At 50.0% G+C, this 27,942-nt stretch overlaps 1 long non-coding RNA gene across 1 annotated transcript in view; it reads left to right on the top strand.

Moving 5' to 3' along the window:
* Positions 1–12,959: 12,959 nt before the first annotated feature.
* Positions 12,960–27,942, top strand: part of LOC138354487 (uncharacterized) — a 177,956-nt gene continuing 162,973 nt past the window's right edge. Inside the window, exon 1 of the long non-coding RNA XR_011223582.1 lies at positions 12,960–13,097. This is a non-coding gene — a long non-coding RNA (uncharacterized lncRNA). The remainder of the gene's footprint in view (positions 13,098–27,942) is intronic.

The following is a 27,942-nucleotide window of genomic DNA, read 5'->3' on the forward strand; positions in this document are numbered from 1 at the left end:
GTCCCCCCCCTGGTTACTGTTTCATCCCACCATGTCCCCCCCCGGGTTACTGCTTCATCCCACCATGTCCCCCCTGGTTACTGTTTCATCCCACCATGTCCTCCCCCTGGTTACTGTTTCATCCCACCATGTCCCCCCCTGGTTACTGTTTCACCCCATCATGTCCCCCCCTGATTACTGTTTCACCCCACCATGTCCCTCCCCTGGTTACTGTTTCACCCCACCATGTCCCCCCCTGGTTACTGTTTCATCCCACCATGTCCCCCCTGGTTACTGTTTCATCCCACCATGTCCCCCCCTGGTTACTGTTTCACCCCACCATGTCCCCCCCTGGTTACTGTTTCATCCCACTATGTCCCCCCCTGGTTACTGTTTCATCCCACCATGTCCCCCCCCTGGTTACTGTTTCACCCCATCATGTCCCCCCCCTGGTTACTGTTTCACCCCACCATGTCCCTCCCCTGGTTACTGTTTCACCCCACCATGTCCCCCCCTGGTTACTGTTTCATCCCACCATGTCCCCCCCTGGTTACTGTTTCATCCCACCATGTTCCCCCTTGGTTACTGTTTCACCCCACCATGTCCCCCCCTGGTTACTGTTTCATCCCACCATGTCCCCCCCCTGGTTACTGTTTCATCCCACCATGTCCCCCCCTGGTTTCTGTTTCACCCCATCATGTCCCCCCCTAGTTACTGTTTCATCCCACCATGTCCCCCCCCGGGTTACTGTTTCATCCCACCATGTCCCCCCCTGGTTACTGTTTCATCCCACCATGTCCCCTCCCTGGTTACTGTTTCATCCCACCATGTCCCCCCCCTGGTTACTGTTTCACCCCACCATGTCCCCCCTGGTTACTGTTTCATCCCACCATGTCCCCCCCCTGGTTACTGTTTCATCCCACCATGCCCCCCCCCCTGGTTACTGTTTCATCCCACCATGTCCCCCCCTGGTTACTGTTTCATCCCACCATGTCCCCCCTGGTTACTTTTTCACCCCACCATGTCCCCCCCTGGTTACTGTTTCACCCCACCATGTCCCCCCTGGTTACTGTTTCATCTCACCATGTCCCCCCCCCTGGTTACTGTTTCATCCCACCATGTCCCCCCCTGGTTACTGTTTCATCCCACCATGTCCCCCCCTAGTTACTGTTTCACCCCACCATGTCCCCCCTGGTTACTGTTTCATCCCACCATGCCCCCCCTGGTTACTGTTTCATCCCACCATGTCCCCCCCTGGTTACTGTTTCATCCCACCATGTCCCCCCTGGTTACTGTTTCATCCCACCATGTCCCCCCCTGGTTACTGTTTGACCCCACCATGTCCCCCCCTGGTTACTGTTTCATCCCACCATGTCCCCCCTGGTTACTGTTTCATCCCACCATGTCCCCCCCTGGTTACTGTTTCATCCCACCATGTCCCCCCTGGTTACTGTTTCATCCCACCATGTCCCCCCCTGGTTACTGTTTCACCCCACCATGTCCCCCCCTGGTTACTGTTTCATCCCACCATGTCCCCCCCCTGGCTACTGTTTCACCCCACCATGTCCCCCCCCTCTGGTTACTGTTTCATCCCACCATGTCCTCCCCCTGGTTACTGTTTCATCCCACCATGTCCCCCCGCTGGTTACTGTTTCACCCCACCATGTCCCCCCTGGTTACTGTTTCATCCCACCATGTCCTCCCCCTGGTTACTGTTTCATCCCACCATGTCCCCCCCTGGTTACTGTTTCACCCCATCATGTCCCCCCCTGGTTACTGTTTCACCCCACCATGTCCCTCCCCTGGTTACTGTTTCACCCCACCATGTCCCCCCCTGGTTACTGTTTCATCCCACCATGTCCCCCCTGGTTACTGTTTCATCCCACCATGTCCCCCCCTGGTTACTGTTTCACCCCACCATGTCCCCCCCTGGTTACTGTTTCATCCCACTATGTCCCCCCCTGGTTACTGTTTCATCCCACCATGTCCCCCCCTGGTTACTGTTTCACCCCATCATGTCCCCCCCCTGGTTACTGTTTCACCCCACCATGTCCCTCCCCTGGTTACTGTTTCACCCCACCATGTCCCCCCCTGGTTACTGTTTCATCCCACCATGTCCCCCCTGGTTACTGTTTCATCCCACCATGTCCCCCCTTGGTTACTGTTTCACCCCACCATGTCCCCCCCTGGTTACTGTTTCATCCCACCATGTCCCCCCCCTGGTTACTGTTTCATCCCACCATGTCCCCCCCTGGTTTCTGTTTCACCCCATCATGTCCCCCCCCTGGTTACTGTTTCATCCCACCATGTCCCCCCCCCGGGTTACTGTTTCATCCCACCATGTCCCCCCTGGTTACTGTTTCATCCCACCATGTCCCCTCCCTGGTTACTGTTTCATCCCACCATGTCCCCCCCCTGGTTACTGTTTCACCCCACCATGTCCCCCCTGGTTACTATTTCATCCCACCATGTCCCCCCCCTGGTTACTGTTTCATCCCACCATGCCCCCCCCTGGTTACTGTTTCATCCCACCATGTCCCCCCCTGGTTACTGTTTCATCCCACCATGTCCCCCCTGGTTACTGTTTCACCCCACCATGTCCCCCCCTGGTTACTGTTTCACCCCACCATGTCCCCCCCTGGTTACTGTTTCATCCCACCATGTCCCCCCCTGGTTACTGTTTCATCCCACCATGTCCCCCCCCCTGGTTACTGTTTCACCCCACCATGTCCCCCCTGGTTACTGTTTCATCCCACCATGTCCCCCCCCTGGTTACTGTTTCATCCCACCATGTCCCCCCCCTGGTTACTGTTTCATCCCACCATGTCCCCCCTGGTTACTGTTTCACCCCACCATGTCCCCCCCTGGTTACTGTTTCACCCCACAATGTCCCCCCCCTGGTTACTGTTTCACCCCACCATGTCCCCCCCTGGTTACTGTTTCATCCCACCATGTCCCCCCTGGTTACTGTTTCACCCCACCATGTCCCCCCTGGTTACTGTTTCATCCCACCATGCCCCCCCTGGTTACTGTTTCATCCCACCATGTCCCCCCCTGGTTACTGTTTCATCCCACCATGTCCCCCCCTGGTTACTGTTTCATCCCACCATGTCCCCCCCCTGGTTACTGTTTCATCCCACCATGTCCCCTCCCTGGTTACTGTTTCATCCCACCATGTCCCCCCTGGTTACTGTTTCACCCCACCATGTCCCCCCCTGGTTACTGTTTCACCCCACCATGTCCCCCCCTGGTTACTGTTTCATCCCACCATGTCCCCCCCTGGTTACTGTTTCATCCCACCATGTCCCCCCCCTGGCTACTGTTTCACCCCACCATGTCCCCCCCCTCTGGTTACTGTTTCATCCCACCATGTCCTCCCCCTGGTTACTGTTTCATCCCACCATGTCCCCCCGCTGGTTACTGTTTCACCCCACCATGTCCCCCCTGGTTACTGTTTCATCCCACCATGTCCTCCCCCTGGTTACTGTTTCATCCCACCATGTCCCCCCCTGGTTACTGTTTCACCCCATCATGTCCCCCCCTGGTTACTGTTTCACCCCACCATGTCCCTCCCCTGGTTACTGTTTCACCCCACCATGTCCCCCCCTGGTTACTGTTTCATCCCACCATGTCCCCCCTGGTTACTGTTTCATCCCACCATGTCCCCCCCTGGTTACTGTTTCACCCCACCATGTCCCCCCCTGGTTACTGTTTCATCCCACTATGTCCCCCCCTGGTTACTGTTTCATCCCACCATGTCCCCCCCTGGTTACTGTTTCACCCCATCATGTCCCCCCCCTGGTTACTGTTTCACCCCACCATGTCCCTCCCCTGGTTACTGTTTCACCCCACCATGTCCCCCCCTGGTTACTGTTTCATCCCACCATGTCCCCCCTGGTTACTGTTTCATCCCACCATGTCCCCCCTTGGTTACTGTTTCACCCCACCATGTCCCCCCCTGGTTACTGTTTCATCCCACCATGTCCCCCCCCTGGTTACTGTTTCATCCCACCATGTCCCCCCCTGGTTTCTGTTTCACCCCATCATGTCCCCCCCCTGGTTACTGTTTCATCCCACCATGTCCCCCCCCCGGGTTACTGTTTCATCCCACCATGTCCCCCCCTGGTTACTGTTTCATCCCACCATGTCCCCTCCCTGGTTACTGTTTCATCCCACCATGTCCCCCCCCTGGTTACTGTTTCACCCCACCATGTCCCCCCTGGTTACTATTTCATCCCACCATGTCCCCCCCCTGGTTACTGTTTCATCCCACCATGCCCCCCCCTGGTTACTGTTTCATCCCACCATGTCCCCCCCTGGTTACTGTTTCATCCCACCATGTCCCCCCTGGTTACTGTTTCACCCCACCATGTCCCCCCCTGGTTACTGTTTCACCCCACCATGTCCCCCCCTGGTTACTGTTTCATCCCACCATGTCCCCCCCTGGTTACTGTTTCATCCCACCATGTCCCCCCCCCTGGTTACTGTTTCACCCCACCATGTCCCCCCTGGTTACTGTTTCATCCCACCATGTCCCCCCCCTGGTTACTGTTTCATCCCACCATGTCCCCCCCCTGGTTACTGTTTCATCCCACCATGTCCCCCCTGGTTACTGTTTCACCCCACCATGTCCCCCCCTGGTTACTGTTTCACCCCACAATGTCCCCCCCTGGTTACTGTTTCACCCCACCATGTCCCCCCCTGGTTACTGTTTCATCCCACCATGTCCCCCCTGGTTACTGTTTCACCCCACCATGTCCCCCCTGGTTACTGTTTCATCCCACCATGCCCCCCCTGGTTACTGTTTCATCCCACCATGTCCCCCCCTGGTTACTGTTTCATCCCACCATGTCCCCCCCTGGTTACTGTTTCATCCCACCATGTCCCCCCCCTGGTTACTGTTTCATCCCACCATGTCCCCTCCCTGGTTACTGTTTCATCCCACCATGTCCCCCCTGGTTACTGTTTCACCCCACCATGTCCCCCCCTGGTTACTGTTTCACCCCACCATGTCCCCCCCTGGTTACTGTTTCATCCCACCATGTCCCCCCCTGGTTACTGTTTCATCCCACCATGTCCCCCCCCTGGTTACTGTTTCACCCCACCATGTCCCCCCTGGTTACTGTTTCATCCCACCATGTCCCCCCCCTGGTTACTGTTTCATCCCACCATGTCCCCCCCTGGTTACTGTTTCACCCCATCATGTCCCCCCCTGGTTACTGTTTCACCCCACCATGTCCCTCCCCTGGTTACTGTTTCACCCCACTTTGTCCCCCCCTGGTTACTGTTTCATCCCACCATGTCCCCCCCTGGTTACTGTTTCATCCCACCATGTCCCCCCCCTGGTTACTGTTTCACCCCATCATGTCCCTCCCCTGGTTACTGTTTCATCCCACCATGTCCCCCCCCGGGTTACTGTTTCATCCCACCATGTCCCCCCCTGGTTACTGTTTCATCCCACCATGTCCCCCCCCGGGTTACTGTTTCATCCCACCATGTCCCCCCCTGGTTACTGTTTCATCCCACCATGTCCCCCCCCTGGTTACTGTTTCATCCCACCATGTCCCCCCCTGGTTACTGTTTCACCCCACCATGTCCCCCCTGGTTACTGTTTCATCTCACCATGTCCCCCCCCTGGTTACTGTTTCATCCCACCATGTCCCCCCCTGGTTACTGTTTCATCCCACCATGTCCCCCCCTAGTTACTGTTTCACCCCACCATGTCCCCCCTGGTTACTGTTTCATCCCACCATGCCCCCCCCTGGTTACTGTTTCATCCCACCATGTCCCCCCCTGGTTACTGTTTCATCCCACCATGTCCCCCCTGGTTACTGTTTCATCCCACCATGTCCCCCCCTGGTTACTGTTTGACCCCACCATGTCCCCCCCCCTGGTTACTGTTTCACCCCACCATGTCCTCCCCCTGGTTACTGTTTCATCCCACCATGTCCTCCCCCTGGTTACTGTTTCATCCCACCATGTCCCCCTGGTTACTGTTTCATCCCACCATGTCCCCCCCTGGTTACTGTTTCATCCCACCATGTCCCCCCTGGTTACTGTTTCATCCCACCATGTTCTCCCCCTGGTTACTGTTTCATCCCACCATGTCCCCCCTGGTTACTGTTTCATCCCACCATGTCCCCCCCTGGTTACTGTTTCATCCCACCATGTCCCCCCCTGGTTACTGTTTCATCCCACCATGTCCTCCCCCGAAGTTACTGTTTCACCCTACCATGTCCCCCCCTGGTTACTGTTTCACCCCCCCCCATGTCCCCCCCCTGGTTACTGTTTCACCCCACCATGTCTCCCCCTGGTTACTGTTTCACCCCACCATGTCCTCCCCCTGGTTACTGTTTCATCCCACCATGTCCTCCCCTGGTTACTGTTTCATCCCACCATGTCCCCCCCCTGGTTACTGTTTCATCCCACCATGTCCTCCCCCTGGTTACTGTTTCACCCCACCATGTCCCCCCCTGGTTACTGTTTCATCCCACCATGCCCCCCCCTGGTTACTGTTTCACCCCACCATGTCCCCCCCTGGTTACTGTTTCACCCCACCATGTCCCCCCCTGGTTACTGTTTCACCCCACCATGTCCCCCCCTGGTTACTGTTTCACCCCACCATGTCCCTCCCTGGTTACTGTTTCACCCCACCATGTCACCCCCTGGTTACTGTTTCACCCCACCATGTCCCCCCCTGGTTACTGTTTCACCCCACCATGTCCTTCCCTGGTTACTGTTTCACCCCACCATGTCCCCCCCTGGTTACTGTTTCACCCCACCATGTCCCCCCCTGGTTACTGTTTCACCCCACCATGTCCCCCCTGGTTACTGTTTCACCCCACCATGTCCCCCCCTGGTTACTGTTTTACCCCACCATGTCCCCCCCCTGGTTACTGTTTTACCCCACCATGTCCCCCCCCCCCCTGGTTACTGTTTCACCCCACCATGTCCCCCCCTGGTTACTGTTTCATCCCACCATGTCCCCCCCTGGTTACTGTTTCATCCCACCATGTCCCCCCCTGGTTACTGTTTCATCCCACCATGTCCCCCCCTGGTTACTGTTTCACCCCACCATGTCCCCCCCTGGTTACTGTTTCATCCCACCATGTCCCCCCCTGGTTACTGTTTCATCCCACCATGTCCCCCCCTGGTTACTGTTTCATCCCACCATGTCCCCCCTGGTTACTGTTTCACCCCACCATGTCCCCCCCCTGGTTACTGTTTCATCCCACCATGTCCCCCCTTCCTGGCTACTGTTTCACCCCACCATGTCCCCCCCCCTCTGGTTACTGTTTCATCCCACCATGTCCCCCCCTGGTTACTGTTTCACCCCACCATGTCCCCCCCTGGTTACTGTTTCATCCCACCATGTCCCCCCCTGGTTACTGTTTCACCCCACCATGTCCCCCCCTGGTTACTGTTTCATCCCACCATGTCCTCCCCCTGGTTACTGTTTCATCCCACCATGTCCCCCCGCTGGTTACTGTTTCACCCCACCATGTCCCCCCTGGTTACTGTTTCATCCCACCATGTCCTCCCCCTGGTTACTGTTTCATCCCACCATGTCCCCCCCTGGTTACTGTTTCACCCCATCATGTCCCCCCCTGGTTACTGTTTCACCCCACCATGTCCCTCCCCTGGTTACTGTTTCACCCCACCATGTCCCCCCCTGGTTACTGTTTCATCCCACCATGTCCCCCCCTGGTTACTGTTTCATCCCACCATGTCCCCCCCTGGTTACTGTTTCACCCCACCATGTCCCCCCCTGGTTACTGTTTCATCCCACTATGTCCCCCCCTGGTTACTGTTTCATCCCACCATGTCCCCCCCTGGTTACTGTTTCACCCCATCATGTCCCCCCCCTGGTTACTGTTTCACCCCACCATGTCCCTCCCCTGGTTACTGTTTCACCCCACCATGTCCCCCCTGGTTACTGTTTCATCCCACCATGTCCCCCCCTGGTTACTGTTTCATCCCACCATGTCCCCCCCTGGTTTCTGTTTCACCCCATCATGTCCCCCCCTGGTTACTGTTTCATCCCACCATGTCCCCCCCTGGTTACTGTTTCATCCCACCATGTCCCCTCCCTGGTTACTGTTTCATCCCACCATGCCCCCCCCTGGTTACTGTTTCACCCCATCATGTCCCCCCCCTGGTTACTGTTTCACCCCACCATGTCCCTCCCCTGGTTACTGTTTCACCCCACCATGTCCCCCCCTGGTTACTGTTTCATCCCACCATGTCCCCCCCCCTGGTTACTGTTTCATCCCACCATGTCCCCCCCTGGTTTCTGTTTCACCCCATCATGTCCCCCCCCTGGTTACTGTTTCATCCCACCATGTCCCCCCCTGGTTACTGTTTCATCCCACCATGTCCCCTCCCTGGTTACTGTTTCATCCCACCATGTCCCCCCCCCTGGTTACTGCTTCACCCCACCATGTCCCCCCTGGTTACTGTTTCATCCCACCATGTCCCCCCCCTGGTTACTGTTTCATCCCACCATGCCCCCCCTGGTTACTGTTTCATCCCACCATGTCCCCCCCTGGTTACTGTTTCATCCCACCATGTCCCCCCTGGTTACTGTTTCACCCCACCATGTCCCCCCCTGGTTACTGTTTCACCCCACCATGTCCCCCCCTGGTTACTGTTTCATCCCACCATGTCCCCCCCTGGTTACTGTTTCATCCCACCATGTCCCCCCCCCTGGTTACTGTTTCACCCCACCATGTCCCCCCTGGTTACTGTTTCATCCCACCATGTCCCCCCCCTGGTTACTGTTTCATCCCACCATGTCCCCCCCTTGGTTACTGTTTCATCCCACCATGTCCCCCCTGGTTACTGTTTCACCCCACCATGTCCCCCCCTGGTTACTGTTTCACCCCACCATGTCCCCCCCCTGGTTACTGTTTCACCCCACCATGTCCCCCCTGGTTACTGTTTCATCCCACCATGTCCCCCCCTGGTTACTGTTTCACCCCACCATGTCCCCCCTGGTTACTGTTTCATCCCACCATGTCCCCCCCCTGGTTACTGTTTCATCCCCCCATGTCCCCCCCCTGGTTACTGTTTCATCCCACCATGTCCCCCCTGGTTACTGTTTCACCCCACCATGTCCCCCCCTGGTTACTGTTTCACCCCACCATGTCCCCCCCTGGTTACTGTTTCACCCCACCATGTCCCCCCCTGGTTACTGTTTCATCCCACCATGTCCCCCCCTGGTTACTGTTTCACCCCACCATGTCCCCCCTGGTTACTGTTTCATCCCACCATGCCCCCCCTGGTTACTGTTTCATCCCACCATGTCCCCCCCTGGTTACTGTTTCATCCCACCATGTCCTCCCCCTGGTTACTGTTTCATCCCACCATGTCCCCCCCCTGGTTACTGTTTCACCCCATCATGTCCCCCCTGGTTACTGTTTCACCCCACCATGTCCCTCCCCTGGTTACTGTTTCACCCCACTATGTCCCCCCCTGGTTACTGTTTCACCCCATCATGTCCTCCCCCTGGTTACTGTTTCACCCCACCATGTCCCCCCTGGTTACTGTTTCACCCCACTATGTCCCCCCCCTGGTTACTGTTTTACCCCACTATGTCCCCCCTGGTTACTGTTTCACCCCACCATGTCCCCCCCTGGTTACTGTTTCACCCCACCATGCCCCCCTGGTTACTGTTTCATCCCACCATGTCCCCTCCCTGGTTACTGTTTCATCCCACCATGCCCCCCCCTGGTTACTGTTTCATCCCACCATGCCCCCCCTGGTTACTGTTTCATCCCACCATGTCCCCTCCCCTGGTTACTGTGTCATGCCACCATGACCTCCCCTGGTTACTGTTTCATCCCACCATGTCCCATCCCTGGTTACTGTTTCATCCCACCATGTCCCCCCCTGGTTACTGTTTCATCCCACCATGCCCCCCATGTTTACTGTTTCACCCTACCATGTCCTCCCCTGGTTACTGTTTCATCCCACCATGACCTCCCCTGGTTACTGTTTCATCCCACCATGTCCCCCCTGGTTACTGTTTCACCCCACCATGTCCCCCCCCCGCCCCTGACCAGACTAAGTTCTAAAGGGTGATGAAGGACACTACAGCCGAATTGAAAGCAAAGGTTAAGAGATTGATCGAAACTAGAAACGCCAAGAAATCCGGACTCCACCTGCCAAAGATTATTGGGGAATATAAACCTGGGTATGCGTATGGAAATGTCAAGACACACAAGCCTGGAAACCCACTTTGGCCATTCATCAGCCAGATACCCACACCCACGTACAGACTGGCGAAGCGACTCAACGGCTTGCTGACTCCTTATGTCCCTTGCGCCTTCAGCCTGAAGTCTCCAAAGGAATTTGTTGACTTACTGCGGGGAACACGGGCCACAGGGATAAGAGCCTCGTTGGACGTAGAATCTCTGTTTACCAACGTACCTGTGGATGAAACAATCGGGATGATAGCGGACAGAGTGTATTGTGATCCGGCCTGTACTCCTCTTGACATACCAGAAAACATTCTAAGGAAACTACTCCAAGCTTGTACTAAAGAGGCACCCTTCTTGAGCCCGGATGGGCACATGTATAAGCAAGTAGATGGGGTCACCATGGGTTCTCCCCTAGGTGTCCTGTTTGCGAACTTCTACATGGGTACCATCGAACATGTCTTAGTCGACATGAACTTGAAACCGGCCATATACTGCAGGTATGTTGACGACATATTTACACAGGTACCTGATGTCAGACATCTGCAGGAGCTGAAGGAGGCATTTGAGCGGAATTCTGTGTTACATTTCACTTACGAGATGGAGAAGGATGGGAAGCTGCCCTTTCTAGATGTAACAGTCATGGAAAGGAGCGGAGGTTTCCACACTGCAGTCTACACTTAGGAAACAAACATAGGAATGTGCCTCAATGCCAACAGTGACTGCCCAGACAGGTACAAGAGGAGTGTTGTTAACGCTTACGTCGACCGTGCTCTCAGCCACAGCTCAGGATGGAAGCAAGTCGATGAAGAACTCTGTAGGGTAAGGCAGGTCCTAGTCAACAATGGCTTCTCCAATTTTTTCGTTGAAGACATCATAAGAAGGAAGGTGAAACGCCATGCAACCTCTGAAGAGACAACTAACACAATACCTGTACCCCCTATTAGACTATTTTACAGGAACTTCTTTTCCACAGCTCATAAAACGGAGGAAAGGGTCCTGAAAGATATTGTTAATAGAAACGTTATCCCTACAGACAAAAATCAGAAGATACAATTGACGATTTACTATAAAACCAAAAAAACGGCCAACCTACTCATGAGAAACTCTCTAGACATAAAGCAGAACGCTTTAAAATAAACCAATGTCGTCTATGCCTTCAAATGCCCACTTGGGGACTTCAAGCCTCAAAGAACTCAGTATATAGGCAAGACAACAACATCTCTTTCCAGGCGATTAACGATGCATAAGCAATAGGGCTCCATTAAGGAACATATAATCTCTTCCCACAACCAGACCATCACCAGAGAAGTCTTAACAAAAAACACGGAAATCATCGATAGATACAGTGATAGCAGACGGCTTGATATCTGCGAGGCACTACACATTAAGAAGTCAACACCAGCAATCAACAGCCAATTAATGCACAACTATATTCTACCCACTTCAAGACTCCACACCAATATAGAAGCATCAAGAAATATAGGCCAATAGGCCCTTTGTAGTTACTTCCGTTCTTCCCTTTAACTTACCCAATATTATACCCATTGTTTCGTGTTCTGTCTTGTGTTGAAAGTTTGTTTTCACCTCATCCAAAAATGTTGTATCATATCACATCACCCAAATGCAGGTATAAAATGAAAGCTGTTTAAACTCTGTTTAGTGTTTGCAGGTTATAGTTGTGTGTGTGTAAACTAAAGTCTTTGAAAATGTAATAAGTTATTACGAAACGCGTTCAAGTGTCGCGTCAGACTAGAAATAGAAATGAATTTTGGAGAATTGATTTTTCAATTACCATCGACAGTGAAAAGAAACATAAGAAATATTGAGAAAATTCGTGTTAGAATTATTGATCTTACTTTTTCGGTCATATTTAATAATATATGTCTACAGGAAAGACTGCTACCAATATATATATATATATATATATATATATATAATGTGTGTGTGTGTCTGTGTGTGTGTGTGTGTGTGTCTGTGTGTGTGTGTGTGTGTGTGTGTGTGTGTATATCACGAAAATAAACACGTGATTACAAATGTGACAGTGTCAGACCACGGAGGAAAATTGAAACAGGAATTTCCTTAAGTACTTTCGTATATTAGTACATCTTCAGAAGAAGTCAAATTGACACTCACTCCTTCTGAAGATGTATTAATATACGAAAGTACTTAAGGAAATTCCTATTTCAATTTTCCTCCGTGGTCTGACACTGTCATATATATATATATATATATATATATATAATATATATATATATATATATATATATATATATATATATATATTATATATATATATATATATATATATATATATAATATGGAGGACTTCCTCATATCATTCGTTGTACTTTGTTTGCAGAGAATAGATCACAACAACGTAGTTGAACACAAACCAGCACACACAACATACACACACACACACACACACACACACACACACACACACACACAACATACACACACACACACACACACACACACACACACACACACGCTAATATATGAGAGTGACAGTGTTTCAGTCCGTGCGGGACCCCTGATCAGTTCGAGTCAATTTCTGTTGCCTTTGGGTGGTATTGATCTTTGAGGCGTGCAGTATTGGTCTGATCCAGCTGTGATTGCGGTTGTAGCGGGTGGTAGATAATTTAACTGGTTTTAAGGTCAAGTAATTGATTTGTTAAGTGGAACTGCTGTTCATAGCGAGAGTATATTGAATAATCATAAACAATTGTGTTTTTATTGATGATCTAACAAACTGTTTCTCCCTGGCAGGTATGCACATGTGATCGCAGCAGTTGGGGCTGCAGGTGACAGATGTGTGAGTGGTGGTCACAGGTGCTGGCTTGAAGTCATCAGTACCACCACTACACTCTACGCCTCTACACACTCGTCTTATACACTCGCCGTCTTAGTAAAGTATATTGATCTTGTTAACTACTGTAGTACTGTTCTCTGAGAGAAGGAGCAAAGGAGTGTGTATGTGTGTGTGTGTGTTTTAGATTGGAGAGAATCTTGTGACCAAAATCCTGTATGCCAAAGGGAACAATTGTTTTTATGTCATTAGATGCTGTAGAAACCATAGAAATTCGAAGAGAGTTGACTACTAAAGGCCAGGCATCACACACGAGATGAGACCTGGGTGTGTGGGAGTCTTGGGCAGGACTTGGTCTGTGAGGGACTCAGTACCATAGTACTTCAGGGACCAGGGTACTTAGTCCTCCTCCTCCCCGTACCATAGACAAGTAAGTGTACCGCTCACAGATACTTGATGAAGGTCTACCCTGGAGTCGAACCCACGAGTTCGGGATTATTAGCCATTTACCCACCTTGCCAATCGGAAGCCGCCGATTGCAAAGTGGCTAATGCAACCGGAGGGCTTGTCCGGTAGATAGCAATTTGTGCCAGGTCGCAATGGGAATTTTGATGCAAATTCTATATATTTAGAATTTTGATACAAAGTGTATATATTTAGAATTTGAACATGAAAATCTGTCGAGAGAGCACATCCGTTCGTTGTGGCAATAACTGGTTTTGCAAGTATAAAGCTTTCCGAGGCATTTCGGTCGGGTTGTAATTTTAGCTTTGCACTGATGGAAGTTTATATTGCGAGGCCGTCAGTACCGCTCGAGGCCGTCAGTACCGCTCGAGGCCGTCAGTACCGCTCGAGGCCGTCAGTACCGCTCGAGGCCGTCAGTACCGCTCGAGGCCGTCAGTACCGCTCGAGGCCGTCAGTACCGCTCGAGGCCGTCAGTACCGCTCGAGGCCGTCAGTACCGCTCGAGGCCGTCAGTACCGCTCGAGGCCGTCAGTACCGCTCGAGGCCGTCAGTACCGCTCGAGGCCAAGGAGAACCCTTGAGAGAAAATAACCAAACAACCTTATGCCTAAAGTAAACTGAGGCGAATCTAGTTTACATGCACTTAACACCTGTGAATTAATTACCCGCGACTTCTCAGGAATATCCTGGCGAGATACTCACATGACTCACAAGGATGTACTCAGTGACAGTGAGTATGTCAGTATAGCACATAGCAGTATATTATCAGGGGCAAGCACAGTCGGTTTGGTTATATAGCACTGGGACTGGACCTGAGGACGGGGAGAAGGTGCACAACCTTTTGCACCATCGGGTATCGAACGCCGACCTTGCGGGAAGCGAGGCTGTCGCTCTATGGACCATTCCACGTGGTTGAAAACAATTTGTCAGGTGAAATATCAATTGTACATTAACAAAAAAACTCACATGAAGGCTTAACAATGACCCAGGTACTTTAGAGACGAGAAGAATGACCAACTGATTCCTGTCTTACAGCATCGTGTCCTAAGGGAGGAAATAGACTCACGGGGATGGCTTGATAACGGCTACATCAGTAGTGCTATTATCTACACACTCTCTATGGTTAGGTTTGGTTAAGGTTACTTTAGGTTAAGTTAGATTAGGTTAGGCTAGGTTAGGTTTCACTACGTTTGGTTATGTTAATACTATGTGTTATTGACAGTATGAAATGTGGAATTCAAAAACTATTTCAGTGTACCCGAGAATTCCACTTACAGAATACTAAATTCTTAAAAAAAAAAGTTTTCAGCATGCACTTTTTACATTTTAAACCAACAATTTATAATGCATTAAAGTTTTAACATGAAAATAATCTCTGTTTAGGACTAAGGTTCACTTTAAAGTTTACATTGTAGACTATTACTGGTGCCATAATATGCTTTCACACCATCACAAATATGAAAATAACTATCCAGGTGGTTTGAGGGGGGGGGGGGGGGTAGGTGTGGTCTGAGGACGGGCACTTTACAGAGGGTCGTAGTACCTTTTGGGCAAAGTATTGCCGAGTGTGGTGAAGGCCAACCATGTCTAGTATAGAATGGCTGTGTTTGTCTGGTGTTGAGTGGCCGTGTCTGGCGGTAACAAGAGAACAAGAGCACTCAGCATAAGAGTGGAACCTGAGTGACAACCACTCTAACAGCAGGTAGTGACAACTGTTCCCTACGACTGCTGGTCACGTCATGTCATGTCAGGTCATGTCAGGTCAGGTCATGTCATGTCATGTCAGGTCAGGTCATGTCTGGTCAGGTCATGTCATGTCTGGTCAGGTCAGGTGTCCAGTGTGTAGGAGATGATAGATATGTCGTGGCCTTTGCTAATCCAATTGTTGTTATCAATCTAGTTCCAAATACATCAATCGTTTAAAAGCTGGAATCATACAGTGAGTGAAGCAGAGAGTGAGGGCTGTGTGGTTGTGTGTACTCACCTAGCTGCACTCATCTAATTGTGCTTGCGGGATCGAGCATTGATTCTTGGATCCCGCCTTTCTAGTCATCGGTTGTTTACAGCAATGACTCCTGTCCTATTTCCCTATTATACCTAGTTTTAAAGTTATCAATAGAGTTTGCTTCCACAACCTGTTCCTTAAGTGCATTCCATTTTTCCACTACTCTCACGCTAAAACAGAACTTCCTAACATCTCTGCGACTCATCTGAGTTTCCAGCTTCCACCCATGTTCCCTCGTTCTGTTACTATTCCGTGTGAACATTTCGTCTATGTCCACTCCGTCAATTCCCCTGAGTATTTTATACGTTCCTATCATATTCCCTCTCTCCCTTCTTTTTTCTAGTGTCGTAAGGTTCAGTTCCTTCAGGAGCTTTTCATACCCCATCCCTCGTAACTCTGGGACGAGCTTCGTCGCAAACTTCTGAATCATTTCCAGTTTCTTTGTGTTACTTCAGATGGGGACTACATGATGAGGCGGCATACTCTAAGACGGGTCTCACGTAGGCAGTATAAAGCGCCCTAGATGCCTCCTTACTTAGGTTTCTGAATGATGTTCTAACTTTTGCCAGTGTAGAGTACGCTGCTGTCGTTATCCTATTTATATGTGCCTCAGGAGTAAGACTAGGTGTTACGTCCACCCCCAGGTCTCTCTCTCGAGATGTCAGAGGAAGGCAGTTCCCCTTTATCGTGTACTGTCCCTTTGAGTCTCCTATCACCTGATCCCATTTCTACAACTTTACATTTGCTCGTGTTGAACTCCAGTAGCCATTTCTCTGACCATCTCTGCAACCAATTTAAGTCCTTTTCGAGGATCCTACAATCCTCATGTCACAACTCTTCTCATTAATTTTGCGTCATCCGCGAACATCGACATGTAGGATTCTACTCCTGTAAACATGTCGTGAGTGAGTGAGTGTGTGTGTGTGTGTGTGTGTGTGTGTGTGTGTGTGTGTGTGTGTGTGTGTGTGTGTGTGTGTGTGTGTGTGTGTGTGTGTGTGTGTGTATTCGCCTAGTTGTGCTTGCGGGGGTTGAGCTCTGCTCTTTCGGCCCGCCTTTCAACTGTAACTAACTACTAACTAATTTCGCCCCCCCCCCCCACACACACACACATACACAGGAAGACAAAGGAAGAACAAAAGAACTTTGAAGAACAAGAAGAACAGAACTTTGTTCTGGACAAAGGAAGAACTGGATGACAAACGAGAGGGCCTCATAATGGTCATGAGAGATATTATTGTGCAAGCAGATAAAGATAAATCACGACTGTTGATACTGGGGGACTTCAACTTTAGAGCAATAGACTGGGAGGCCTATGAAGCAAGAACGGAGGACTTTTGGACATGCAGATTTGTGAACCTCATTCTGGAGACATTCTTGTATCAACACATAAAGCAAGCCACAAGAATGAGGGAAGGAGATGTACCGTCAGTACTGGATCTAGTATTCACCAGGAAAGAAGAAGAGATTTTTGACATCCAGTACCTTCCTCCCTTGGGAAAGAGTGATCTCGTCCTGTTAGACATTAAATATGCTTTAAGATATCATCTAGAAGAAAATGGGGACATTGAAACAGTTGATAAACTCGATTTAAGGAGAGGCAACTATGGGGAACTTCGAAATTTTTTTAATGAGTGTAATTGGACAGAATTGTTGCTAGGCAGGGAAGTAAATGAAATGTATGCCAAATTTTTAAAACTATACGAGGAAGGCACACAAACATTCATACCAAAACAGAGAAGCAGGGCCAGAAAACAGGATTGGTTCGACAGAAATTGTGAGAGGGCAAGAGACCAAAAGACACAAAAATGGAATCAGTATAGGAAGAGGCCAAACCCCCAAACATACCAGCGATACAAAGATGCGAGAAACAACTATACAGCAGTAAGGAGAGAGGCAGAAAGAAATTTTGAAAAAGGGATAGCAAATATATGTAAAACAGAACCGGGCCTATTTTACAAATTCATAAACAACAAATTGCAGGTAAAGGATAATATCCAGAGGTTGAAAATGGGAAACAGATTCACGGAAAATGAAAAGGAAATGTGTGAAACATTAAATGAAAAGTTCCAAAGTGTGTTTGTACAAAATGAAATCTTCAGAGAACCAGACACAATAAGAATTCCAGAGAACAACATAGAGCGGATAGAGGTGTCTAGAGATGAAGTGGAAAATATGCTAAAGGAGCTCGGGAAGAACAAAGCAGCTGGCCCAGATGGCGTTTCACCATGGGTTCTGAGAGAATGTGCATCTGAGCTCAGCATTCCACTTCACCTGATCTTTCAGGCATCCCTGTGTACAGGAATCGTAGCAGACGGGTGGAAACAGGCTAACATAGTTCCAATCTACAAAAGTGGCAGCAGGGAAGACCCCCTCAATTATAGACCAGTATCATTGACAAGTGTAATAGTGAAAGTATTGGAAAAGCTAATCAAAACTAAATGGGTAGAACACCTGGAGAGAAATTATATAATATCAGACAGACAGTATGGTTTTCGATCTGGAAGATCCTGTGTATCGAATTTACTCAGTTTCTATGATCGAGCCACAGAGATATTACAGGAAAGAGATGGTTGGGTTGACTGCATCTATCTGGACCTAAAAAAGGCTTTCGACAGAGTTCCACATAAGAGGTTCTGGAAACTGGAAAATATTGGAGGGGTGACAGGTAAGCTTCTATCATACCTTGAGGCTACCTTGAGGTGCTTCCGGGGCTTAGTGTCCCCGCGGCCCGGTCGTCGACCAGGCCTCCTGGTTGCTGGACTGATCAACCAGGCTGTTAGACGCGGCTGCTCGCAGCCTGACGTATGAGTCACAGCCTGGTTGATCAGGTATCCTTTGGAGGTGCTTATTCAGTTCTCTCTTGAACACTGTAAGGGGTTTGCCAGTTATGCCCCTTATGTGTAGTGGAAGCGTGTTGAACAGTCTCGGGCCTCTGATGTTGATAGAGTTCTCTCTCAGAGTACCTGTTGCACCTCTGCTTTTCAACGGGGGTATTCTGCACATCCTGCCATGTCTTCTGGTCTCATGTGGTGTTATTTCTGTGTGCAGGTTTGGGACCAGCCCCTCAATTATTTTCCACGTGTAAATTATTATGTATCTCTCCCGCCTGCGCTCAAGGGAGTACAGATTTAGGCTCTTTAGTCGGTCCCAGTAATTTAGATGTTTTACTGAGTGGATTCTAGCAGTAAAGGATCTCTGCACGCTCTCTAGGTCAGCAATTTCTCCAGCTTTGAAAGGGGCTATCATTGTGCAGCAGTACTCCACTCTAGAGAGCACAAGCGTTTTGAAAAGTATCATCATCGGTATAGCATCTCTAGTGTGAAAAGTTCTTGTTATCCAACCTGTCATTTTTCTTGCAGTTGTGACGGCTACTTTATTGTGTTCTTTAAATGTAAGGTCTTCCGACATGAGTACACCCAGGTCCTTTACATTGCCTTTTCGTTCTATGTTATGATTTGCCTGAGTTTTGTACGTGGTTTCTGTTTTTATATTTTCAATTTTTCCGTAGCGCATGAGCTGAAACTTATCCTCGTTGAACACCATATTATTTTCTGTAGCCCATAGAAAGACCTGATCTACATCTGATTGGAGGTTTGCCGTGTCCTCTATGTTGCCAACTCTCATGAAAATCCTAGTGTCATCTGCAAAGGATGATACAGTGCTATAGGTTGTGTTCTGGTCTATGTCCGATATGAGGATGAGAAAAAGTACTGGAGCAAGCACAGTACCCTGGGGGACTGAGCTCTTCACGGTTGATGGGCTGGATTTTATTTTGTTGACTATTACACATTGGGTTCTGTCAGTCAGGAAATTGTAGATCCATCTGCCTATTTTCCCGGTAATTCCTTTTGAACGCATTTTATGTGCAATAACACCATGGTCACATTTATCAAAAGCTTTTTCTTTTTTTCATGGATGAAAAATTTTCTGACTGATAGAAAAATGAGGGCAGTAATCAGAGGCAACGTATCGGAATGGAGGAATGTCACAAGTGGAGTACCACAGGGTTCAGTTCTTGCACCAGTGATATTTATTGTCTACATAAATGATCTACCAGTTGGTATACAGAATTATATGAACTCCCCCCTCTCTCCTCTCTCTCTCTCTCTCTCTCTCTCTCTCTCTCTCTCTCTCTCTCTCTCTCTCTCTCTCTCTCTCTTTCTTTCTTTTTTTTGTTTTCTTTTTATTTTCCCTCCCCTCCCTCCTCTACCCCCTCCCTCCCCCCCCCGCCCCTCAAGCATGCTACATATTACACTATCCATTATACATTATTCAAGGTGGCGTTTATTGGATTCGTTATATAATGTAGACCAACTCTGGTATACCGCCCGTGTCTGCCTGGTGTATACCTCCGTGTCTGCCTGGTGTATACCGCCCGTGTCTGCCTGGTGTATACCGCCCGTGTCTGCCTGGTGTATACCGGCCGTGTCTGCCTGGTGTATACCTCCGTGTCTGCCTGGTGTATACCGCCCGTGTCTGCCTGGTGTATACCGCCCGTGTCTGCCTGGTGTATACCGCCCGTGTCTGCCTGGTGTATACCGGCCGTGTCTGTCTGGTGTATACCGCCCGTGTCTGCCTGGTACCAGAGGCGACCTTGAACTTTCCAGCCCTCAGGAATGCTCATTAATTTTCTATATTATTTTTTAATAGAGAGAGAGTTTCTGGAATTAAAATTATCACAATAGAGTCAAATATAATAATAATAGACCTAATGATTATCATATAGTGATAATTGTAGTATGAAAATATAATTATGACAGCAAGCTCTCACTACTTGGTACTGTAGTAGTTACTTAACACCGCGCCTCATTAACACCTCACTAACCCTCTCACTAACGACGCAATAACACCTCACAAACACCTCACTAACGACGCACTAACACCTCACAAACACCTCACTAACTCCTCACTAACTCCTCACTAACACCTCACTAGCGCCTCATTAACATCTCACTAACGAAAGCCTAAGATTTTCAGAATTACATTTCTCTGTGTTAGGCGTTTGAAGGATTTGTATTAAACAGTTTGATTTCCTTAGTTTATTGGTGACAACAGTTGGAGATGGCCAACGATATTGTCCGGACTAAACAGGTGAACAGCTCTCTTAATCATTCCTAGTCGGGGGTATACATTGAGGGAGCAGTTACAAGGTACTTAGAACTGTAATTAGTGATTGTGGTAGTTGCATAACTGCTGCTTGTTATGGGCGAGCCCCGAAGTCCCGTGGGGGTGTGGGCGAACCCCTGTGTATCCTCCCCCCCACACTGCTGGTCTGTGTATCCTCCCCCCACACTGCTGGTCTGTATATCCTCCCCCACACTGCTGGTCTGTGTATCCTCCCCCCACACTGCTGGTCTGTGTATCCTCCCCCCACACTGCTGGTCTGTGTATCCTCCCCCCACACTGCTGGTCTGTGTATCCTCCCCCACACTGCTGGTCTGTGTATCCTCCCCCCACACTGCTGGTCTGTGTATCCTCCCCCAACACTGCTGGTCTGTGTATCCTCCCCCCCACACTGCTGGTCTGTGTATCCTCCCCCCACACTGCTGGTCTGTGTATCCTCCCCCACACTGCTGGTCTGTGTATCCTCCCCCCCACACTGCTGGTCTGTGTATCCTCCCCCCACACTGCTGGTCTGTGTATCCTCCCCCACACTGCTGGTCTGTGTATCCTCCCCCCACACTGCTGGTCTGTGTATCCTCCCCCACACTGCTGGTCTGTGTATCCTCCCCCCACACTGCTGGTCTGTGTATCCTCCCCCCACACTGCTGGTCTGTGTATCCTCCCCCACACTGCTGGTCTGTGTATCCTCCCCCCACACTGCTGGTCTGTGTATCCTCCCCCACACTGCTGGTCTGTGTATCCTCCCACCACACTGCTGGTCTGTGTATCCTCCCCCACGCTGCTGGTCTGTGTATCCTCCACCACACTGCTGGTCTGTGTATCCTCCCCCCCCCCCCACACTGCTGGTCTGTGTATCCTCCCCCACACTGCTGGTCTGTGTATCCTCCCCCACACTGCTGGTCTGTGTATCCTCCCCCACACTGCTGGTCTGTGTATCCTCCCCCTCCACACTGTTGGTCTGTGTATCCTCCCCCACACTGCTGGTCTGTGTATCCTCCCCCACACTGCTGGTCTGTGTATCCTCCCACCACACTGCTGGTCTGTGTATCCTCCCCCACACTGCTGGTCTGTGTATCCTCCCCCACACTGCTGGTCTGTGTATCCTCCCCCCCCCCCCCCCACACTGCTGGTCTGTGTATCCTCCCTGTAACACCCATGATCCCCCCCCCCCTTAGAGTTCACACCCAGGGAAGCCTTCTCCAAGAGGTCAGCCCAGATGACCTCCGGTTTATCTTGTATATTGATTAAAAATTCCTGGGTTAGTCTTAGTCAGCATAGTTTCAAGTATGTAATATTTCATGCAAGGAAATTAGACTCCAGATTCTTATGTGTAAACATCCCTGGATCTCCCCCTTTTGGCCAGGTCAGAGGTCAGTCACACACGTAATTAATAACTCCTCTCTTGAAGAGTGTAGGGTGAATGTCAAACAAGCTTTTTGAAATATTTCTTGAGTGTACACTCTTGGTGGGTAGCAACAGCAGATCTCCCCCTCCCCCTGTGGGGGTTGTATATAGAGGGCCTGTAGGAACATAGGAAAGGCAGAGGGCGGTACACCGGGATCGAAAGCGGGGCTGTGAAGAACATCTCAGCCCGGGAGAGAGATAGCTTAAGGTAATGTGTGTGATCTCTGAGTTTTTGTTCCATGTCCAAATTTCTTAACTTTGTGCCAGTGTTAGTGTAGCATTTATAAGTAGTGATTGACATAATTTTGGTCTCAATAAACTCGTTAAATTTCCCGTCTGTGTCAATTGTTGAATCCTCTTAGCCTTTTGGATATAGTGGCTGACAACCGTCCCATAATTAATGACAGTCATAGAAAGTACTCTCCAAGTCAAGCAATGTTTCTTGCCTCGTTGCTTGATATAGTCTCAATGGTCCAAGGCAGATGGTGGCAGCGTATTTCATCCTGTGTTAGCATCTCCTTGTTGGCAGTGTACTTTGTAGTCCCGGTGTAACCATCATATGTCAGCCCATAACAGTGTTACCAAGTGCAACCGATGAGGAAGTGTTACTCAGGATAGTTTAGTGTTCCATTATAGTGGTACATTTTAGGGTGGTGTTACAATAGAGTGGTGTTACATCCCCCCCCCCACACTGCTGGTCTGTGTATCCTCCCCCACACTGCTGGTCTGTGTATCCTCCCCCACACTGCTGGTCTGTGTATCCTCCCACCACACTGCTGGTCTGTGTATCCTCCCCCACACTGCTGGTCTGTGTATCCTCCCCCACACTGCTGGTCTGTGTATCCTCCCCCACACTGCTGGTCTGTGTATCCTCCCCCACACTGCTGGTCTGTGTATCCTCCCCCCCACACTGCTGGTCTGTGTATTCTCCCCCCCACACTGCTGGTCTGTGTATCCTCCCCTCACACTGCTGGTCTGTGTATCCCCCCCCCACACTGCTGGTCTGTGTATCCTCCCCCCACACTGCTGGTCTGTGTATCCTCCCCAACACTGCTGGTCTATGTATCCTCCCCAACACTGCTGGTCTGTGTATCCTCCCCCACACTGCTGGTCTGTGTATCCTCCCCCACACTGCTGGTCTGTGTATCCTCCCCAACACTGCTGGTCTATGTATCCTCCCCCACACTGCTGGTCTGTGTATCCTCCCCAACACTGCTGGTCTGTGTATCCTCCCCCCACACTGCTGGTCTGTGTATCCTCCCCCAACACTGCTGGTCTATGTATCCTCCCCAACACTGCTGGTCTGTGTATCCTCCCCCCACACTGCTGGTCTGTGTATCCCCCCCCCCACCACACTGCTGGGATCTGGAAGGCAATGTTCAGATGTCCAGTAATTTCACTATCAGTTGCCATCACTTTCCATTGGCGAATCCGGAGCTTCCCCATTCCCCTTGCCTATTCCTCTTGCCTATTCCTCCCCATTTCCTTCCTCACTCGGTTACCAGCGCTTGCCCAATGTGGTCATGTGAGGCTTGTGTGGGGTGAGCAGGGAAGGTGGTGGTGGTGGTGGTGCAGGTGTTGATGGTGGTGGTGGTGTTGCAAGTGTTGGTGGTGTTGCAGGTGTTGATGGTAGTGGTGGTGTTGATGATGGTGGTGGTGTTGCAGGTGTTGATGGTGGTGGTGGTGTTGCAGGTGGTGGTGTTGATGGTAGTGGTGGTGTTGATGATGGTGGTGGTGTTGCAGGTGTTGATGGTGGTGGTGGTGTTGCAGGTGTTGGTGGTAGTGGTGGTGTTGCAGGTGTTGGTGGTAGTGGTGGTGTTGCAGGTGGTGGTGGTGGTGGTGTTGCAGGTGTTGATGGTGGTGGTGTTGCAGGTGGTGGTTGTGTTGCAGGTATTGGTGGTGGTGTTGCAGGTGTTGATGATGGTTGTGGTGCTGCAGATGTTGATGGTAGTGGTGGTGTTGATGATGGTGGTGGTGTTACAGGTGTTGGTGGCGGTGGTGGTGTTGCAGGTGTTGGTGTTGGTGTTGCAGGTGTTGATGGTTGTGGTGTTGCAGGTGTTGATGATGGTTGTGGTGCTGCAGATGTTGATGATGGTGGTGGTGTTGCAGGTGTTAATGATGGTGATGGTGTTGCAGGTGTTTATGGTGGTGTTGCAGGTGTTGATGGTGGTGTTACAGGTGTTGATGATGGTTGTGCTCCTGCAGGTGTTGATGATGTGGTGGTGTTGCAGCTGTTGATGATGGTGGTGGTGTTGCAGGTGTTGATGATGGTTGTGGTGTTGCAGGTGTTGATGATGGTGGTGCTCCTGCAGATGTTTATGATGGTTGTGGTGTTGCAGGTGTTGATGATGGTGGTGCCCCTGCAGATGTTTATGATGGTGGTGGTGTTGCAGGTGTTGATGATGGTGGTGGTGTTGCAGGTGTTGATGATGGTGGTGGTGTTGCAGGTGTTTATGGTGGTGTTGCAGGTGTTGATGGTGGTGTTGCAGGTGTTGATGGTGGTGGTGGTGTTGCAGGTGTTGATGATGGTGGTGGTGTTGCAGGTGTTTATGGTGGTGTTGCAGGTGTTGATGGTGGTGTTGCAGGTGTTGATGGTGGTGGTGGTGTTGCAGGTGTTGATGATGGTTGTGGTGTTGCAGGTGTTGATGATGGTTGTGGTGTTGCAGGTGTTGATGATGGTTGTGGTGTTGCAGGTGTTGATGATGGTTGTGGTGTTGCAGGTGTTGATGATGGTTGTGGTGTTGCAGGTGTTGATGATGGTGGTGGTGTTGCAGGTGTTGATGATGGTGGTGGTGTTGCAGGTGTTGATGGTGGTGTTGCAGGTGGTGGTGGTAGTGTTGCAGGTGTTGATGGTGGTAGTAGTGTTGCAGGTGTTGATGATGGTGGTAGTGTTGTAGGTGTTTATGGTGGTGTTGCAGGTGGTGGTGGTGGTGGTTGTAATGCAGGTGTTGGTGGTGGTGTTGCAGGTGTTGATAGTAGTGGTGGTGTTGCAGGTGTTGATTGTGGTGGTGGTGTTACAGGTGTTGATGTTGGTGTTGAAGATGTTGTTGATGTTTGTGGAGGTGTTCCAGCAGGTGTTGAAGCTGGGGGTGGTGAAGACGACGGGTGTTCAGCCAGTCGCCTCCACCACCAGCCAACACCCCTCCCTCCCCCCCCCCCCCTCCCCGCCATTTGTTATCACTGTTCCCGTTTGTTCCTTAACACTTTAAGAACCTGATACACCTTATCTCCCTCTCTCCTAACCCTCCATCTCCTCCTTCCTCCCTCCATCCCTCCCCTCTCTCCCCTCCCTTCCTCCCTCCCTCCCTCCCTCCCTCCCTCCCTCCCTCCCTCCCTCCCTCCCTCCCTCCCTCCTTCCCTCCCCCCTCCACCCCCATGACCGACTCGCCCAGAAAGTTTCCCTTAACATTAATTAAACATATATGGGTTTTGACACTGTGTTCAGGGGACGAAACTGTATGGAATTTGCTTGTTGCTGTGGAGGTTATTGTGTTGCTGTGGAGGTTATTGTGTTGCTGTGGAGGTTATTGTGTTGCTGTGGAGGTTATTGTGTTGCTGTGGAGGTTATTGTGTTGCTGTGGAGGTTATTGTGTTGCTGTGTGTTGCTGTGGAGGTTATTGTGTTGCTGTGTGTTGCTGTGGAGGTTATTATGTTGCTGTGGGGGTTATTGTGTTGCTGTGGAGGTTATTGTGTTGCTGTGGAGGTTATTGTGTTGCTGTGGAGGTTATTGTGTTGCTGTGGAGTTTATTGTGTTGCTGTGGAGGTTATTGTGTTGCTTTGATGGTTGTTGTGTTGCTGTGATGGTTGTTGTGTTGCTGTGAAGGTTATTGTGTTGCTGTGGAGGTTATTGTGTTGCTGTGGAGGTTATTGTGTTGCTGTGATGGTTGTTGTGTTGCTGTGGAGGTTATTGTGTTGCTGTGGAGGTTATTGTGTTGCTGTGGAGGTTATTGTGTTGCTGTGGTGGTTATTGTGTTGCTGTGGTGGTTATTGTGTTGCTGTGGAGGTTATTGTGTTGCTGTGTGTTGCTGTGGAGGTTATTATGTTGCTGTGGGGGTTATTGTGTTGCTGTGGAGGTTATTGTGTTGCTGTGGAGGTTATTGTGTTGCTGTGGAGGTTATTGTGTTGCTGTGGAGGTTATTGTGTTGCTGTGTGTTGCTGTGGAGGTTATTGTGTTGCTGTGTGTTGCTGTGGAGGTTATTGTGTTGCTGTGAAGGTTATTGTGTTGCTGTGGAGGTTATTGTGTTGCTGTGATGGTTGTTGTGTTGCTGTGGAGGTTATTGTGTTGCTGTGGAGGTTATTGTGTTGCTGTGGAGGTTATTGTGTTGCTATGATGGTTGTTGTGTTGCTATGAAGGTTATTGTGTTGCTGTGGAGGTTATTGTGTTGCTGTGGAGGTTATTGTGTTGCTGTGTGTTGCTGTGGAGGTTATTGTGTTGCTGTGAAGGTTATTGTGTTGCTGTGGAGGTTATTGTGTTGCTGTGAAGGTTATTGTGTTGCTGTGGAGGTTATTGTGTTGCTGTGAAGGTTATTGTGTTGCTGTGTGTTGCTGTGGAGGTTATTGTGTTGCTGTGAAGGTTATTGTGTTGCTGTGGAGGTTATTGTGTTGCTGTGATGGTTGTTGTGTTGCTGTGTGTTGCTGTGGAGGTTATTGTGTTGCTGTGAAGGTTATTGTCTTGCTGTGTGTTGCTGTGGAGGTTATTGTGTTGCTGTGAAGGTTATTGTGTTGCTGTGGAGGTCATTGTGTTGCTGTGGAGGTTATTGTGTTGCTGTGGAGGTTATTGTGTTGCTGGGGAGGTTATTGTGTTGCTGTGGAGGTTATTGTGTTGCTGTGGAGGTTGTGTTGCTTTGGAGGTTATTGTGTTGCTGTGAAGGTTATTGTGTTGCTGTGGAGGTTATTGTGTTGCTGTGATGGTTGTTGTGTTGCTGTGTGTTGCTGTGGAGGTTATTGTGTTGCTGTGGAGGTTATTGTGTTGCTGTGGAGGTTATTGTGTTGCTGTGGAGGTTATTGTGTTGCTGTGATGGTTATTGTGTTGCTGTGGAGGTTATTGTGTTGCTGTGGAGGTTATTGTGTTGCTGTGGAGGTTATTGTGTTGCTGTGAAGGTTATTGTGTTGCTGTGTGTTGCTGTGGAGGTTATTGTGTTGCTGTGGAGGTTATTGTGTTGCTGTGGAGGTTATTGTGTTGCTGTGGAGGTTATTGTGTTGCTGTGGAGGTAATTGTGTTGCTGTGAAGGTTATTGTGTTGCTGTGGTGGTTATTGTTTTGCTGTGGTGGTTATTGTGTTGCTGTGGAGGTTATTGTGTTGCTGTGGAGGTTATTGTGTTGCTGTGGAGGTTATTGTGTTGCTGTGGTGGTTATTGTGTTGCTGTGGAGGTTATTGTGTTGCTGTGGAGGTTATTGTGTTGCTGTGGAGGTTATTGTGTTGCTGTGGAGGTTATTGTGTTGCTGTGGAGGTTATTGTGTTGCTGTGGTGGTTATTGTGTTGCTGTGGAGGTTATTGTGTTGCTGTGGAGGTTATTGTGTTGCTGTGGAGGTTATTGTGTTGCTGTGGTGGTTATTGTGTTGCTGTGGAGGTTATTGTGTTGCTGTGGAGGTTATTGTGTTGCTGTGGAGGTTATTGTGTTGCTGTGGAGGTTATTGTGTTGCTGTGGAGGTTATTGTGTTGCTGTGGAGGTTATTGTGTTGCTGTGGAGGTTATTGTGTTGCTGTGGAGGTTATTGTGTTGCTGTGGAGGTTATTGTGTTGCTGTGGAGGTTATTGTGTTGCTGTGGTGGTTATTGTGTTGCTGTGGAGGTTATTGTGTTGCTGTGGAGGTTATTGTGTTGCTGTGAAGGTTATTGTGTTGCTGTGAAGGTTATTGTGTTGCTGTGGAGGTTATTGTGTTGCTGTGGAGGTTATTGTGTTGCTGTGGAGGTTATTGTGTTGCTGTGGAGGTTATTGTGTTGCTGTGGAGGTT

This window comes from Procambarus clarkii, chromosome 63 (assembly GCF_040958095.1).
Source record: "Procambarus clarkii isolate CNS0578487 chromosome 63, FALCON_Pclarkii_2.0, whole genome shotgun sequence".
NCBI lineage: Eukaryota > Metazoa > Arthropoda > Malacostraca > Decapoda > Cambaridae > Procambarus > Procambarus clarkii.